Source organism: Lissotriton helveticus, chromosome 3_2 (assembly GCF_964261635.1).
Source record: "Lissotriton helveticus chromosome 3_2, aLisHel1.1, whole genome shotgun sequence".
Classification (NCBI taxonomy): Eukaryota; Metazoa; Chordata; class Amphibia; order Caudata; family Salamandridae; genus Lissotriton; species Lissotriton helveticus.
Genome location: NC_136062.1, coordinates 444,770,881 through 444,791,153, shown reverse-complemented (window position 1 = coordinate 444,791,153; position 20,273 = coordinate 444,770,881).

The following is a 20,273-nucleotide window of genomic DNA, read 5'->3' as shown; positions in this document are numbered from 1 at the left end:
ATGGCACCACATGACAACACATGACAATACATGATGACACATGACACCACATGACAACACATGACACATGACACTACATGACACCACATGACACATGACACGTGATGACACATGACACCAAATGACAACACATGACACCACATGACACCACATGACTGACAACACATGACATCACATGGTACCACATGATGACACATGATGACACATGACACAACATGACACCACATGACACAAGATGACACATGATTACACATGACATATGACACCACATGACACATGACAGCACATGACACCACATGACACCACATGACTGATGATACATGACGTCACATGGCACCACATGATGACACATGACAATACATGATGACACATGACACCACATGATGCAAGATGACATGACAACAAATGACAAATGACACTACATGACACATGACACATGATGACACATGACACCACATGACAACACATGACACATGATGACACATGACACCACATGATACCACATGACTGACAACAAGTGATGTCACATGGCACCACATGATAACACATGATGACACATGATAGCACATGACACATGATGACACATGACACCACATGACGGACAACACATGATGTCACATGGCACCACATGATGACACATGACAACACATGATGACACATGACACCACATGACACCACATGACACACGATGACACATGATGACATATGACATATGATACCACATGACATATGACTCATGACACCACATGACACCACATGACACATGACATCACATGACACCACATGACACATGACACTACATGACATGACACCACATGATACCACATGACATGACACCACATGACACATGACACTACATGACATCACATGACACATAACATCACATGACAAATGACACCACATGACACATGACAAGACATGACACATGACACCACATGACTGATGACACATGACGTCACATGGCACCACATGACGACACATGACAATACATGATGACACATGATACCACATGACACCACATGACTGACAACACGTGATGTCACATGGCACCACATGACGACACATGAAAATACATGATGACACATGACACCACATGACAACACATGACACATGACACTACATGACACCACATGACACATGACACGTGATGACACATGACACCAAATGACAACACATGACACCACATGACACCACATGACTGACAACACATGACATCACATGGTACCACATGATGACACATGATGACACATGACACAACATGACACCACATGACACAAGATGACACATGATTACACATGACTCATGACACCACATGACAACACATGACTTATGATGACACAGGACACCACATGTCTGACAACACATGACGTCACATGGCATCACATGATGACACATGACAACACATGATGACACATGACACCACATGACACCACATGACACAAGATGACACATGATGACACATGACATATGACACCACATGACACATGACAGCACATGACATCACATAACACCTGACACCACACAACACCTGACACATGACACCACATGACATCACATGACACATGATATCACATGACACATGACACCACATGACACATGACATCACATGACAACACATGACACATGCTATCACATGACACATGATGATACATGACACGACACCACATGACACCACATGATACCACATGACACCACATGACTGATGGCACATTACACATGACGTCACATGACACCACATGATTATACATGACACATGATGACACATGACACATTACACCACATGACACCACATGACATATGACATCACATGACACATGACACCACATGACACATGACAAGACATGACACATGACACCACATGACTGACAACACGTGACATCACGTGGCACCACATGATGACACATGACAACACATGACACCACATGACACCTCATGATATCACATGACTCATGACACCACATGACACATTACACCACATGACACCACATGACACATGATATCATATGACACATGACACCACATGACACATGACAAGACATGACACATGACACCACATGACTGACGACACATGACGTCATATGGCATCACATGACAACACATGACAATACATGATGACACATGACACCACATGATACCACATGACTGACAACACATGACACCACATGACACCACATGACACGTGATGACACATGACATATGACACCACATGACACATGACAGCACATGACAGCACATGACACCACATGACTAACGACACATGACATCACATGACACCACATGATGACACATGACAATACATGATGACACATGACACCACATGACACCACATGACACATGACATCACATGACACATGATACCACATGACACATGACATCACATGACAACACATGACACATGACATCACATGACACCATATGACTGATGGCACATGACACATGATGTCACATGGCACCACATGACATCACATGACAACACATCATGACACATGACACCACATGACACCACATGATACCACATGACACATGCTGACACATGCTGACACATGACACCACATGACTGACATGTTACATCACATGGCACCACATGATGACACATGACAACATATGATAACACATGACACATGATGACACATGACACCACATGACGGACAACACATGATGTCACATGGCACCACATGATGACACATGACAACACATGATGACACATGACACCACATGACACCACATGACACAAGATGACACATAATGACACATGACATATGACACCACATGACACATGACTCATGACACCACATGACACCACATGACACATGACATCACATGACACCACATGACACATGACACTAAATGACATGACACCACATGATACCACATGACATAACACCACATGACACATGACACTACATGACACCACATGACACATAACATCACATGACACATGACACCACATGACACATGACAAGACATGACACATGACACCACATGACTGATGACACATGACGTCACATGGCACCACATGACGACACATGACAATACATGATGACACATGACACCACATGACACCACATGACTGACAACACGTGATGTCACATGGCACCTTATGACGACACATGACAATACATGACACCACATGACACCACATGACTGACAACACGTGACATCACATGGCACCACATGATGACACATGACACAACATGACACCACATGACACCACATGACTGACAACACGTGACATCACATGGCACCACATGATGACACATGACACAACATGACACCACATGACACAAGATGACACATGATTACACATGACATATGACACCACATGAAACATGACAGCACATGACACTACATGACACCACATGACTGACAACACATGACATCACATGGCACCACATGATGACACATGACAACACATGATGACATATGACACCACATGACACAAGATGACACATGATGACACATGACATATGACACCACATGACACATGACACATGACAGCACATGACAGCACATGATACCACATGATACCACATGACTGACGACACATTACGTCACATGGCACAACATGATGACACATGACAATACATGATGACACATGACACCACGTGACAACACATGACACATGACACCACATGACTGACAACAAGTGACATCACATGGCACCACATGATGACCCATGACAACACATGATGACACATGACACCACATGACACCACATGACACAAGATGACACGTGATGACACATGACATATGAAACCACATGACACATGACACATGATAGCACATGACACCACATAACACCTGACACCACACAACACCTGACACATGACACCATATGATACCGCATGACACATGACATCACATGACACATGACACCACATGACACATGACATCACATGAAAACACATGACACATGACATCATATGACACATGACAATACATGACACCACATGACACCACATTATTCCACATGACTGATGGCACATGACACATGACGTCACATGGCACTACATGAGATCACATGACAACACATGATGACACATGATACCACATGACATATGATACCACATGATGAAACATGACACCACATGACACCACATGACGCAAGATGACACATGACGACACATGACACTACATGACACATGACACCACATGACACATGACACCACATGACACCACATGATACCACATGACACATGATGACACATGACACCACATGACAACACATGACATGACGCCATGTGACATGACATAACATGATGACACATGACACCACATGACACCACTTGACACATGATGGCACATGGCACCATATGATGACACATGACACCACATGACATATGACACATGATGATACATGACAACACATGATGACACATGCAACCACATTACACCAAATAACATATGACACCACTTGACACATGATGGCACATGGCACCATATGATGACACATGACACCACATGACATATGACACATGATGACACATGACACATGACACCACATGACATATGACAACACATGACACCACATGACACATGATGACACATGACATCATGTGACACATGATACCACATGACAACACATGAAACCACATGACACCACATGACATAACACATGGCACCACATGACACCACATGACTGACGACACATGACATCACATGGCACCACATGATGACACATGACAATACATGATGACACATGATACCACATGACACCACATGACGCAAGATGACACATGACAACACATGACACATGACATTATATGACACATGACACCACATGACACATGACACCACATGACACCACATGACTGATGACACATGACGTCACATGGCACCACATGATGACACATGACAATACATGATGACACATGACACCACATGACGCAAGATGACATGACAACAAATGACACATGACATCACATGACATATGATACATGATGACACATGACACCACATGACAACACATGACACATGACAACACATGATGACACATGCAACTACATTACACCAAATGACATATGACACCACTTGACACATGATGGCACATGGCACCATATGACGACACATGACACCACATGACATATGACACATGATGACACATGACACATGACACCACATGACATATGACAACACACGATACCACATGACACATGATGACACATGACACCATGTGACACATGATACCACATGACAACACATGAAACCACATGACACCACATGACATAACACATGACACCACATGACACCACATGATACCACATGACACATGACATTACATGACACATGACACCACATGACACCACATGACTAATAACACATGACGTCACATGGCACCACATGACGATACAAGACAATACATAATGACACATGACACCACATGATACCACATGACTGATGACACATGACGTCACATGATGACACTTGACACCACATGACACCACATGACACAAGATGACACATGACAACACATGACACATGACACAACATGACACCACTTGACACATGACATGTGATGACACATGACACCACATGACAACACATGACACATGATGACACATGACACCATGTGACACATGACACAACATGACAACACATGACATGACACATGATACCACATGACAACACATGACACCACATGATATAACATATGACACCACATGACATAACACATGATGACACATGACACCGCATGATACCACATGACACATGACATTACATGACACATGACACCACATGACACCACATGACTGACGACACATGACATCACATGGCACCACATGATGACACATGACAATACATGATGACACATGACACCACATGACACAAGATGACACATGACAACACATGACACATGACACTACATGACACATGACACCACATGACACATGACACCAGATGACACGTGATGACACATGACACCACATGACAACACATGACACATGATGACACATGACACCACATGACACCACATGACTGACAACACATGACGTCACATGGCACCACATGATGACACATGACAACACATGATGACACATGACACCACATGACACCACATGACACATGACAACACATGATGACACATGACACCACATGACACCACATGACACAAGATGACACATGATGACACATGACATATGACACCACATGACACATGACACATGACAGCACATGACATCACATAACACCTGACACCATACAACACCTGACACATGATACCACATGACACCACATGACACATGATATCACATGACACATGACACCACATGACACATGATATCACATGACAACACATGACACATGATATCACATGACACATGATGATACATGACATGACACCACATGATACCACATGATACCACATGACACCACATGACTGATGGCATATTACACATGATGTCACATGACACCACATGATACCACATGACACATGATGACACATGACACCACATGACACCACATGACTGACAACACGTGACCTCACGTGGCACCACATGATGACACATGACAACACATGACACCACATGATACCACATGATACCACATGACACATGACACCACATGACACATGACACCACATGACACCACATGACACATGACATCACATGACACATGACACCACATGACACATGACAAGACATGACACCACATGACTGATGACACATGATGTCACATGACACCACATGACAACACATGACAATACATGATGACACATGATACCACATGACACCACATGACTGACAACACATAACACCACATGACACCACATGACACATGATGACACATGACATATGACACCGCATGACACATGACAGCACATGACAGCACATGACACCATATGACTGACGACACATGACGTCACATGGCACCACATGATGACACATGACACCACATGACACCACATGACACATGACACCACATGACACATGACATCACATGACAACACATGACCCATGACCCATGACATCACATGACACCATATGACTGATGGCACATGACACATGACGTCACATGGCACCACATGACATCACATGACAACACATGATGACACATGACACCACATGACACCACATGATACCACATGACACATGATACCACATGACAACACATGAAACATGACACCACATGACACATGACATGTGATGACACATGACACCACATGACAACACATGACACATGATGACACATGACACCATGTGACACATGACACAACATGACAACACATGACATGACACATGATACCACATGACAACACATGACACCACATGACATAACACATGACACCACATGACATAACACATGATGACACATGATGACAACCCAACATGACACATAACATAACATGACACATGACACCACATGACACATGACACTACATGATATGACAGCACATGATACCACATGACACATGACACCACATGACACATGAAACATGACACCTCATGACACCACATGACTCCACATAACAACTGACACCACAATACACCTGACACAACATGACACCACATGACACATGACATCACATGACACATGACACATGACAAGACATGAACATGACACCACATGACTGACGACATATGACGTCACATGGCCCCACTTGACAATACATGATGACACATGACACCACATGATAACACATGACACATGACACTACATGACACCACATGACACATGACACGTGATGACACATGACACCACATGACACCACATGACTGACAACACATGATGTCACACAGCACCACATGATGATACATGACAACACATGATGACACAAGACACCACATGACACCACATGACACAAGATGACACATGATGACACATGACATATGACACCACATGACACATGACACATGACAGCACCTGACACCATATAACATCTGACACCACACGACACCTGACACATGACACCACAAGACACCACATGACTCATGATATCACATGACACATGACACCACATGACACATGATATCACATGACAACACATGACACATGATATCACATGACACATGATGATACATGACACATGACACCACATGACTGATGATACATTACACATAATGTCACATGACACCACATGATACCACATGACACATGATGACACATGACACCACATGACTGACAATACGTGACATCACATGACGTTACATGATGACACATGACAACACATGATGACACATGACACCACATGACACAAGATGATACATGATGACACATGACATATGACACCACATGACACATGACACATGACAGCACATGACACCACATAACACCTGACACCACACGATACCCGACACATGACACCACATGATACCATATGACACATGACATCACATGACACATGACACCACATGACACATGACATCACATGACACATGACACATGACACCACATGACAATACATGATACCACATGACACCACATGACTGATGGCACATGACCCATGATGTCCATCACATGGCACCAAATGACATCACATGATAACACAAGACGACACATGACACCACATGACAACACATGACACCACTTGGCACATGATGGCACATGGCATCACATGACACCACATGACACCACATGACAACACATGACACATGACGACACATGCCATCACATTATACCAAATGACATATGACACCACATGACATATGATAACACATGACACCATGTGACAAATGACACAACATGACAACACATGACATGACACATGATATCACATGACAACACATGAAACCACATGACACCATATGACATAACACATGGCACCACATGACACAAGATGACACAAGATGACACATGACATATGACACCACATGACACATGACAGCACATGACACCACATGACACATGACATCACATGACACATGACACCACATGACACATGACACCATATGACACCACATAACAACTGACACCACAATACAACTGACACATGACACCACATGACACATGGCAACACATGACACATGACACCACATGACAAGACATGACACATGACACCACATGACTGACGACACATGACGTCACATGGCACCAAATGACAACACATGACAATACATGATGACAAATGACACCACATGACACCACATGACGCAAGATGACACATGACAACACATGACACATGACACTACATGACACATGATACCACATGACACATGACACCACATGACATCTGACACGTGATGACACCACATGACACCACATGACTGACACATGACATCACATGGCACCACATGACGACACATGACAATACATGATGACATATGACACCACATGACACCACATGACGCAAGATGACACATGACAACACATGACAACACATGACACCACATGACACATGATACCACATGACACATGACACCACATGACACCACATGACACCACTTGACACATGATGGCACCTGGCACCACATGCAGACACATGACACCACATGACATATGACACATGACACCACATGACAACACATGACACATGACGACACATGACATATGACAACACATGACACCACATGACACATGATGACACATGACACCATGTGTGACATGACACAATATGACAACACATGACATGACACATGATACCACATGACAACAGAAGAAACCACATGACACCATATGACATAACACATGACACCACATGACACCACATGATACCACATGACACATGACATTACATGACACATGACACCACATGACACCATATGACTGATGACACATGACGTCACATGGCAATACATGATGACACATGATACCACATGACACCACATGACACATGACATCACATGACACATGACACCACATGACACATGATACTACATGACACTGTGACGTCATGTGTCGTCAGTCATGTGGTGTCATGTGTCATGTGATGCCATGTGTCATGTGGTGTCATGTGTCAGTTGTATTGTGGTGTCAGTTGTTATGTGGTGTCATGTGTCATGTGGTGTCATGACACATGATATCACATGACACATGATGATACATGACATGACACCACATGATACCACATGATACCACATGACACCACATGACTGATGGCATATTATACATGACATCACATGACACCACATGATACCACATGACACATGATGACACATGACACCACATGACACCACATGACTGACAACACGTGACGTCACGTGGCACCACATGATGACACATGACAACACATGACCCCACATGACACCACATGATACCACATGACACATGACACCACATGACACATGACACCACATGACACCACATGACACATGACATCACATGACACATGACACCACATGACACATGACAAGACATGACACATGATACCACATGACTGATGACACATGATGTCACATGACACCACATGACAACACATGACAATACATGATGACACATGACACCACATGACACCACATGACTGACAACACATAACACTACATGACACCACATGACACATGATGACACATGACATATGACACCGCATGACACATGACAGCACATGACAGCACATGACACCATATGACTGACGACATATGACGTCACATGGCACCACATGATGACACATGACACCACATGACACATGACACCACATGACACATGACATCACATGACAACACATGACCCATGACCCATGACATCACATGACACCATATGACTGATGGCACATGACACATGACGTCACATGGCACCACATGACATCACATGACAACACATGATGACACATGACACCACATGACACCACATGATACCACATGACACATGATACCACATGACAACACATGAAACATGACACCACATGACACATGACATGTGATGACACATGACACCACATGACAACACATGACACATGATGACACATGACACCATGTGACACATGACACAACATGACAACACATGACATGACACATGATACCACATGACAACACGTGACACCACATGACATAACACATGACACCACATGACATAACACATGATGACAACCCAACATGACACATGACATCATATGACACATGACACCACATGACACATGACACTACATGATATGACAGCACATGATACCACATGACACATGACACCACATAACACATGAAACATGACACCTCATGACACCACATGACTCCACATAACAACTGACATCACAATACACCTGACACAACATGACACCACATGACACATGACATCACATGACACATGACATATGACAAGACATGTACATGACACCACATGACTGACGACATATGACGTCACATGGCCCCACTTGACAATACATGATGACACATGACACCACATGATAACACATGACACATGACACTACATGACACCACATGACACATGACACGTGATGACACATGATACCACATGACACCACATGACTGACAACACGTGATGTCACACAGCACCACATGATGATACATGACAACACATGATGACACAAGACACCACATGACACCACATGACACAAGATGACACATGATGACACATGACATATGACACCACATGACACATGACACATGACAGCACATGACACCATATAACATCTGACACCACACGACACCTGACACATGACACCACATGACACCACATGACTCATGATATCACATGACACATGACACCACATGACACATGACATCACATGACAACACATGACACATGATATCACATGACACATGATGATACATGACACATGACACCACATGACACCACATGATACCACATGACACCACATGACTGATGATACATTACACATGATGTCACATGACACCACATGATACCACATGACACATGATGACACATGACACCACATGACACCACATGACTGACAATACGTGACATCACATGACGGTACATGATGACACATGACAACATATGATGACACATGACACCACATGACACAAGATGATACATGATGACACATGACATATGACACCACATGACACATGACAGCACATGACACCACATAACACCTGACACCACACGACACCCGACACAAGACACCACATGACACCATATGACACATGACATCACATGACACATGACACCACATGACACATGACATCACATGACACATGACACATGACACCACATGACAATACATGATACCACATGACACCACATGACTGATGGCACATGACCCATGATGTCCATCACATGGCACCAAATGATATCACATGATAACACATGACGACACATGACACCACATGACAACACATGACACCACTTGGTACATGATGGCACATGGCATCACATGACACCACATGACACCACATGACAACACATGACACATGACGACACATGCCACCACATTACACCAAATGACATATGACACCACATGACATATGACAACACATGACACCATGTGACAAATGACACAACATGACAACACATGACATGACACATGATACCACATGACAACACATGAAACCACATGACACCATATGACATAACACATGGCACCACATGACACAAGATGACACAAGATGACACATGACATATGACACCACATGACACATGACAGCACATGACACCACATGACACATGACATCACATAACACATGACACCACATGACACCATATGACACCACATAACAACTGACACCACAATACAACTGACACATGACACCACATGACACATGGCATCACATGACACATGACACCACATGACAAGACATGACACATGACACCACATGACTGACGACACATGACGTCACATGGCACCAAATGACAACACATGACAATACATGATGACAAATGACACCACATGACACCACATGACGCAATATGACACATGACAACACATGACACATGACACTACATGACACATGATACCACATGACACATGACACCACATGACATCTGACACGTGATGACACCACATGACACCACATGACTGACACATGACATCACATGGCACCACATGACGACACATGACAATACATGATGACATATGACACCACATGACACCACATGACGCAAGATGACACATGACAACACATGACAACACATGACACCACATGACACATGATACCACATGACACATGACACCACATGACACATGACACCACATGACACCACTTGACACATGATGGCACCTGGCACCACATGCAGACACATGACACCACATGACATATGACACATGACACCACATGACAACACATGACACATGACGACACATGACATATGACAACACATGACACCACATGACACATGACACCATGTGTGACATGACACAATATGACAACACATGACATGACACATGATACCACATGACAACAGAAGAAACCACATGACACCACATGACATAACACATGACACCACATGACACCACATGATACCACATGACACATGACATTACATGACACATGACACCATATGACACCATATGACTGATGACACATGACGTCACATGGCAATACATGATGACACATGACACCACATGACACCACATGACACATGACATCACATGACACATGATACTACATGACACTGTGACGTCATGTGTCGTCAGTCATGTGGTGTCATGTGTCATGTCTTGTCATGTGGTGTCATGTGTCATGTGATGCCATGTGTCATGTGGTGTCATGTGTCAGTTGTATTGTGGTGTCAGTTGTTATGTGGTGTCATGTGGTGTCATGTGTCATGTGGTGTCATGTGATGTCATGTGTCATGTGGTGTCATGTGCTGTCATGTGTCATGAGTCATGTGTTGTGTGGTGTCAGGTGTTATGTGGTGTCATGTGCTGTCATGTGTCATGTGTCATGTGGTGTCATATGTCATGTGTCATCATGTATCATCTTGTGTCATGTGGTGTCATGTGTCATCATGTGTTGTCATGTGTCATCATGTAACGTCATGTGACGTCACGTGTTGTCAGTCATGTGGTGTCATGTGGGGCCCTGTCTGTGCTTATCCCGCAACTCTGGAATGAGCTCCCGTCTATCCTAAAGGAGGAACTCCAGCTACTACCCTTCAGAAAAAAACTGAAGACCCATCTATTTAAAAAGGCCTTCATAACAGTTTAGGCAGCGAAACAACTGAGGGTTCTTGGATATCAGCATGTTATGTTTTCTCTGTTAAGCGCTTAGAGACCGGCGGTGATAGGCGCTATACAAATAATCTATAACATAACATCACATGATACCACATGACACATGACATTACATGACACATGACACCACATGACACCACATGACGCAAGATGACACATGATGACACATGACACTACATCACACATGACACCACATGACACATGACACCACATGAAACATGACATGTGATGACACATGACACTAAATGACACATGACGACACATGACGACACATGCCACCACATTACACCAAATGACATATAACACCACATGATACATGACACATGACAACACATGACATATGACAACACATGACAACACATGACAACACATGACACATGATGACACATGACACCATGTGACACATGACACAGCATGACAACACATGACATGACACATGATACCACATGACAACACATGACACCACATGACATAACACATGACACCACATGACACAAATTGACACATGACACCACATGACATAACACACGATGACACATGACACCACATGATACCACATGACACATGACATTATATGACACATGACACCACATGACACCACATGACTGACAACACATGACGTCACATGGCACCACATGATGACACATGACAATACATGATGACACATGACACCACATGACACCATATGACACAAGTTGACACATGACAACACATGACACATGACACTACATGACACATGACACTACATGACACATGACACCACATGACACATGATGACACATGACACCACATGACAACACATGACACATGATGACATATGATACCACATGACACCACATGACTGACAACACATGACGTCACATGGCACCACAAGATGACACAAGACAACACATGATGACACATGACAGCACATGACACCAAATGACACAAGATGACACATGATGACATATAACACCACATGAGACATGACACATGACAACACATGACACCACATAACACCTGACAAATGACACCACATGACACCACATGACACATGACATCACATGACACTTGACACCATATGACACATGACACTATATGACACATGAAACATGACACCACATGACACCATATGACACCACATAACAACTGACATCACAATACACCTGACACATGACACAACATGACACCACAAGACACATGACATCACATGACACATGACACCACATGACACATGACAAGACATGTACATGACATCACATGACTGATGACACATGACGTCAAATGGCCCCACATGACGACACATGACAATACATGATGACACATGACACAACATGACAACACATGACACATGACACCACATGATACCACATGACACATGACACGTGCTGACACATGACACCACATAACAACACATGACACATGATGACACATGACACCACATGATATCACATGACTGACAACATGTGATGTCACACGGCACCACATGATGATACATGACAACACATGATGACACAGGACACCACATGACACCACATGACACAAGATGACACATGATGACACATGACATATGACACCACATGACACATGACACATGACAGCACATGACACCACATAACACCGGACACCACATGACACCTGACACCTGACACCACATAACACCACATGATACATGATATCACATGACACATGACATCATATGACACATGACATCACATGACAACACATGACACATGATATCACATTACACATGATGATACAAGACACATGACACCACATGACACCACATGATACCACATGACACCACATGACTGATGGCACATTACACATGACGCCACATGACACCACATGATACCACATGACACATGATGACATATGACACCACATGACACCACATGACTGACAACACGTGACATCACATGGCACCACATGATGAAACATGACAACACATGATGACACATGACACCACATGACACAAGATGACACATGATGACACATGACACCACATGACACATGACACATGACAGCACATGACACCACATAACACCTGACACGACACCTGACACATGACACCACATGACACATGACATCACATGACACATGACATCACATGACACATGACATCACATGACACATGATGATACATGACACATGACACCACATGACACCACATGACACCACATGATACCACGTGACACCACATGACTGATGGCACATGACATATAACGTCCATCACATGGCACCAAATGACATCACATGACACCACATGATGACACATGACACCACATGACACCACATGATACCACATGACACATGATGATACATGACACCACATGATGAAACATGATACCACATGACACCACATGACGCAAGATGACACATGATGATACATGACACATGACAGTACATGACACATGACACCACATGAAACATGACACCACATGACAACACATGATACCACATGACACATGATGACACATGACACCACATGACAACACATGACACCACTTGACACATGATGGCACATGGCACCACATGACGACACATGACACCACATGACAACACATGACACATGACGACACATGCCACCACATTACACCAAATGACATATGACACCACATGACATATGACAACACATGAAACCACATGACACCACATGACTGACAACACATGACATCACATGGCACCACATGATGACACATGATGACACATGACACAACATGACACCACATGACACAAGATGACACATGATTACACATGACATATGACACCACATGACAGCACATGACACCACATGACATCACATGACTGATGACACATGACGTCACATGGCACCACATGATGACACATGACAATACATGATGACACATGACACCACATGACGCAAGATGACATGACAACACATGACACATGACACTACATGACACATGACACATGATGACACATGACAACACATGACACATGATGACACATGACACTACATGACACAAGATGACACATGACACTACATGACACAAGATGACACATGACAAATGACATATGACACCACATGACACATGACACATGCTAGCACATGACACATGACACCACATGACACATGACATCACATGACAACACATGACACATGACATCACATGACACATGACGATACATGACACATGACACCACATGACACCACATGATACCACATGACACCACATGACTGATGGCACATGACACATAAAACCACATGACACCACATGACCGACAACACATGACGTCACATGGCACCACATGATGACACATGACAATACATGATGACACATGACACCATATGACACCACATGATGCAATATGACACATGACAACACATGACACATGACACTACATGACACATGACATCACATGACACATGACACCACATGACACATGACACGTGATGACACATGACACCACATGACAACACATGACATATGATGACACAGGACACCACATGTCTGACAACACATGACGTCACATGGCACCACATGATGACACATGACAACACATGATGACACATGACACCACATGACACCACATGACACAAGATGACACACGATGACACATGACATATGACACCACATGACACATGACACATGACAGCACATGACATCACATAACACCTGACACCACACAACACCTGACACATGATACCACATGACACCACATGACACATGATATCACATGACACATGACACCACATGACACATGATATCACATGACAACACATGACACATGATATCACATGACACATGATGATACATGACACGACACCACATGACACCACATGATACCACATGACACCACATGACTGATGGCACATTACACATGACGTCACATGACACCACATGATACCACATGACACATGATGACACATGACACCACATGACACCACATGACTGACAACACATGACGTCACGTGGCACCACATGATGACACATGACAACACATGACACCACATGACACCACATGATACCACATGACACATGACACCACATGACACATGACACCACATGACACCACATGACACATGACATCACATGACACATGACACCACATGACACATGACAAGACATGACACATGACACCACATGACTGATGACACATGATGTCACATGACACCACATGACAACACATGACAATACATGATGACACATGACACCACATGACACCACATGACTGACAACACATGACACCACATGACACCACATGACACATGATGACACATGACATATGACACCGCATGACACATGACAGCACATGACAGCACATGACACCATATGACTGACGACACATGATGTCACATGGCACCACATGATGACACATGACAATACATGATGACACATGACACCACATGACACCACATGACACATGACACCACATGACACATGACATCACATGACAACACATGACCCATGACATCACATGACACCATATGACTGATGGCACATGACACATGACGTCACATGGCACCACATGACATCACATGACAACACATGATGACACATGACACCACATGACACCACATGATACTACATGACACATGCTGACACATGACAACACATGATAACACATGACACATGATGACACATGACACCACATGACGGACAACACATGATGTCACATGGCACCACATGATGACACATGACAACACATGATGACACATGACACCACATGACACCATATGACACAAGATGACACATGATGACACATGACATATGACACCACATGACACATGACTCATGACACCACATGACACCACATGACACATGACATCACATGACACCACATGACACATGACACTACATGACATGACAGCACATGATACCATATGACACGACACCATATGACACATGACACTACATGATACCACATGACACATAACATCACATGACACATGACACCACATGACACATGACAAGACATGACACATGACACCACATGACTGATGACACATGACGTCACATGGCACCACATGACGACACATGACAATACATGATGACACATGATACTACATGACACCACATGACTGACAACACGTGATGTCACATGGCACCACATGACGACACATGACAATACATGATGACACATGACACCACATGACAACACATGACACTACATGACACCACATGACACATGACATGTGATGACACATGACACCACATGACAACACATGATACCACATGACACCACATGACTGACAACATGTGACATCACATGGCACCACATGATGACACATGATGACACATGACACAACATGACACCACATGACACAAGATGACACATGATTACACATGACATATGACACCACATGACACATGACAGCAATTGACACCACATGACACCACATGACTGATGACACATGACGTCACATGGGACCACATGATGACACATGACAATACATGATGACACATGACGCAAGATGACATGACAACAAATGACACATGACACTACATGACACATGACACATGATGACACATGACACCACATGACAACACATGACACATGATGACACATGACACCACATGATACCACATGACTGACAACAAGTGACATCACATGGCATCACATGATGACACATGACAACACATGATGACACATGACACCACATGACACAAGATGACACATGACACATGACATATGACACCACATGACACATGACATATGATAGCACATGACACATGACACCACATGACACATGACATCACATGACAACACATGACACATGACATCACATGACACATGACGATACATGACATATGACACCACATGACACCACATGACACCACATGACTGATGGCACATGACACATGATGTCACATGGCACTACATGACAACACATGATGACACATGACACCACATGACACATGATACCACATGACACATGACACCACATGATACCACATGACACATGATGACACATGAAACCACATGATGAAACATGACACCACATGACACAAGATGACACATGATGACACATGATGACACATGCAACCACATTACACCAAATGACATATGACACCACTTGACACATGATGGCACATGGCACCATATGACGACACATGACAACACATGACATATGACACATGATGACACATGACACATGACACCACATGACATATGACAACACATGACACCACATGACACATGATGACACATGACACCATGTGACACATGATACCACATGACAACACATGAAACCACATGACACCACATGACATAACACATGACACCACATGACACCACATGATACCAC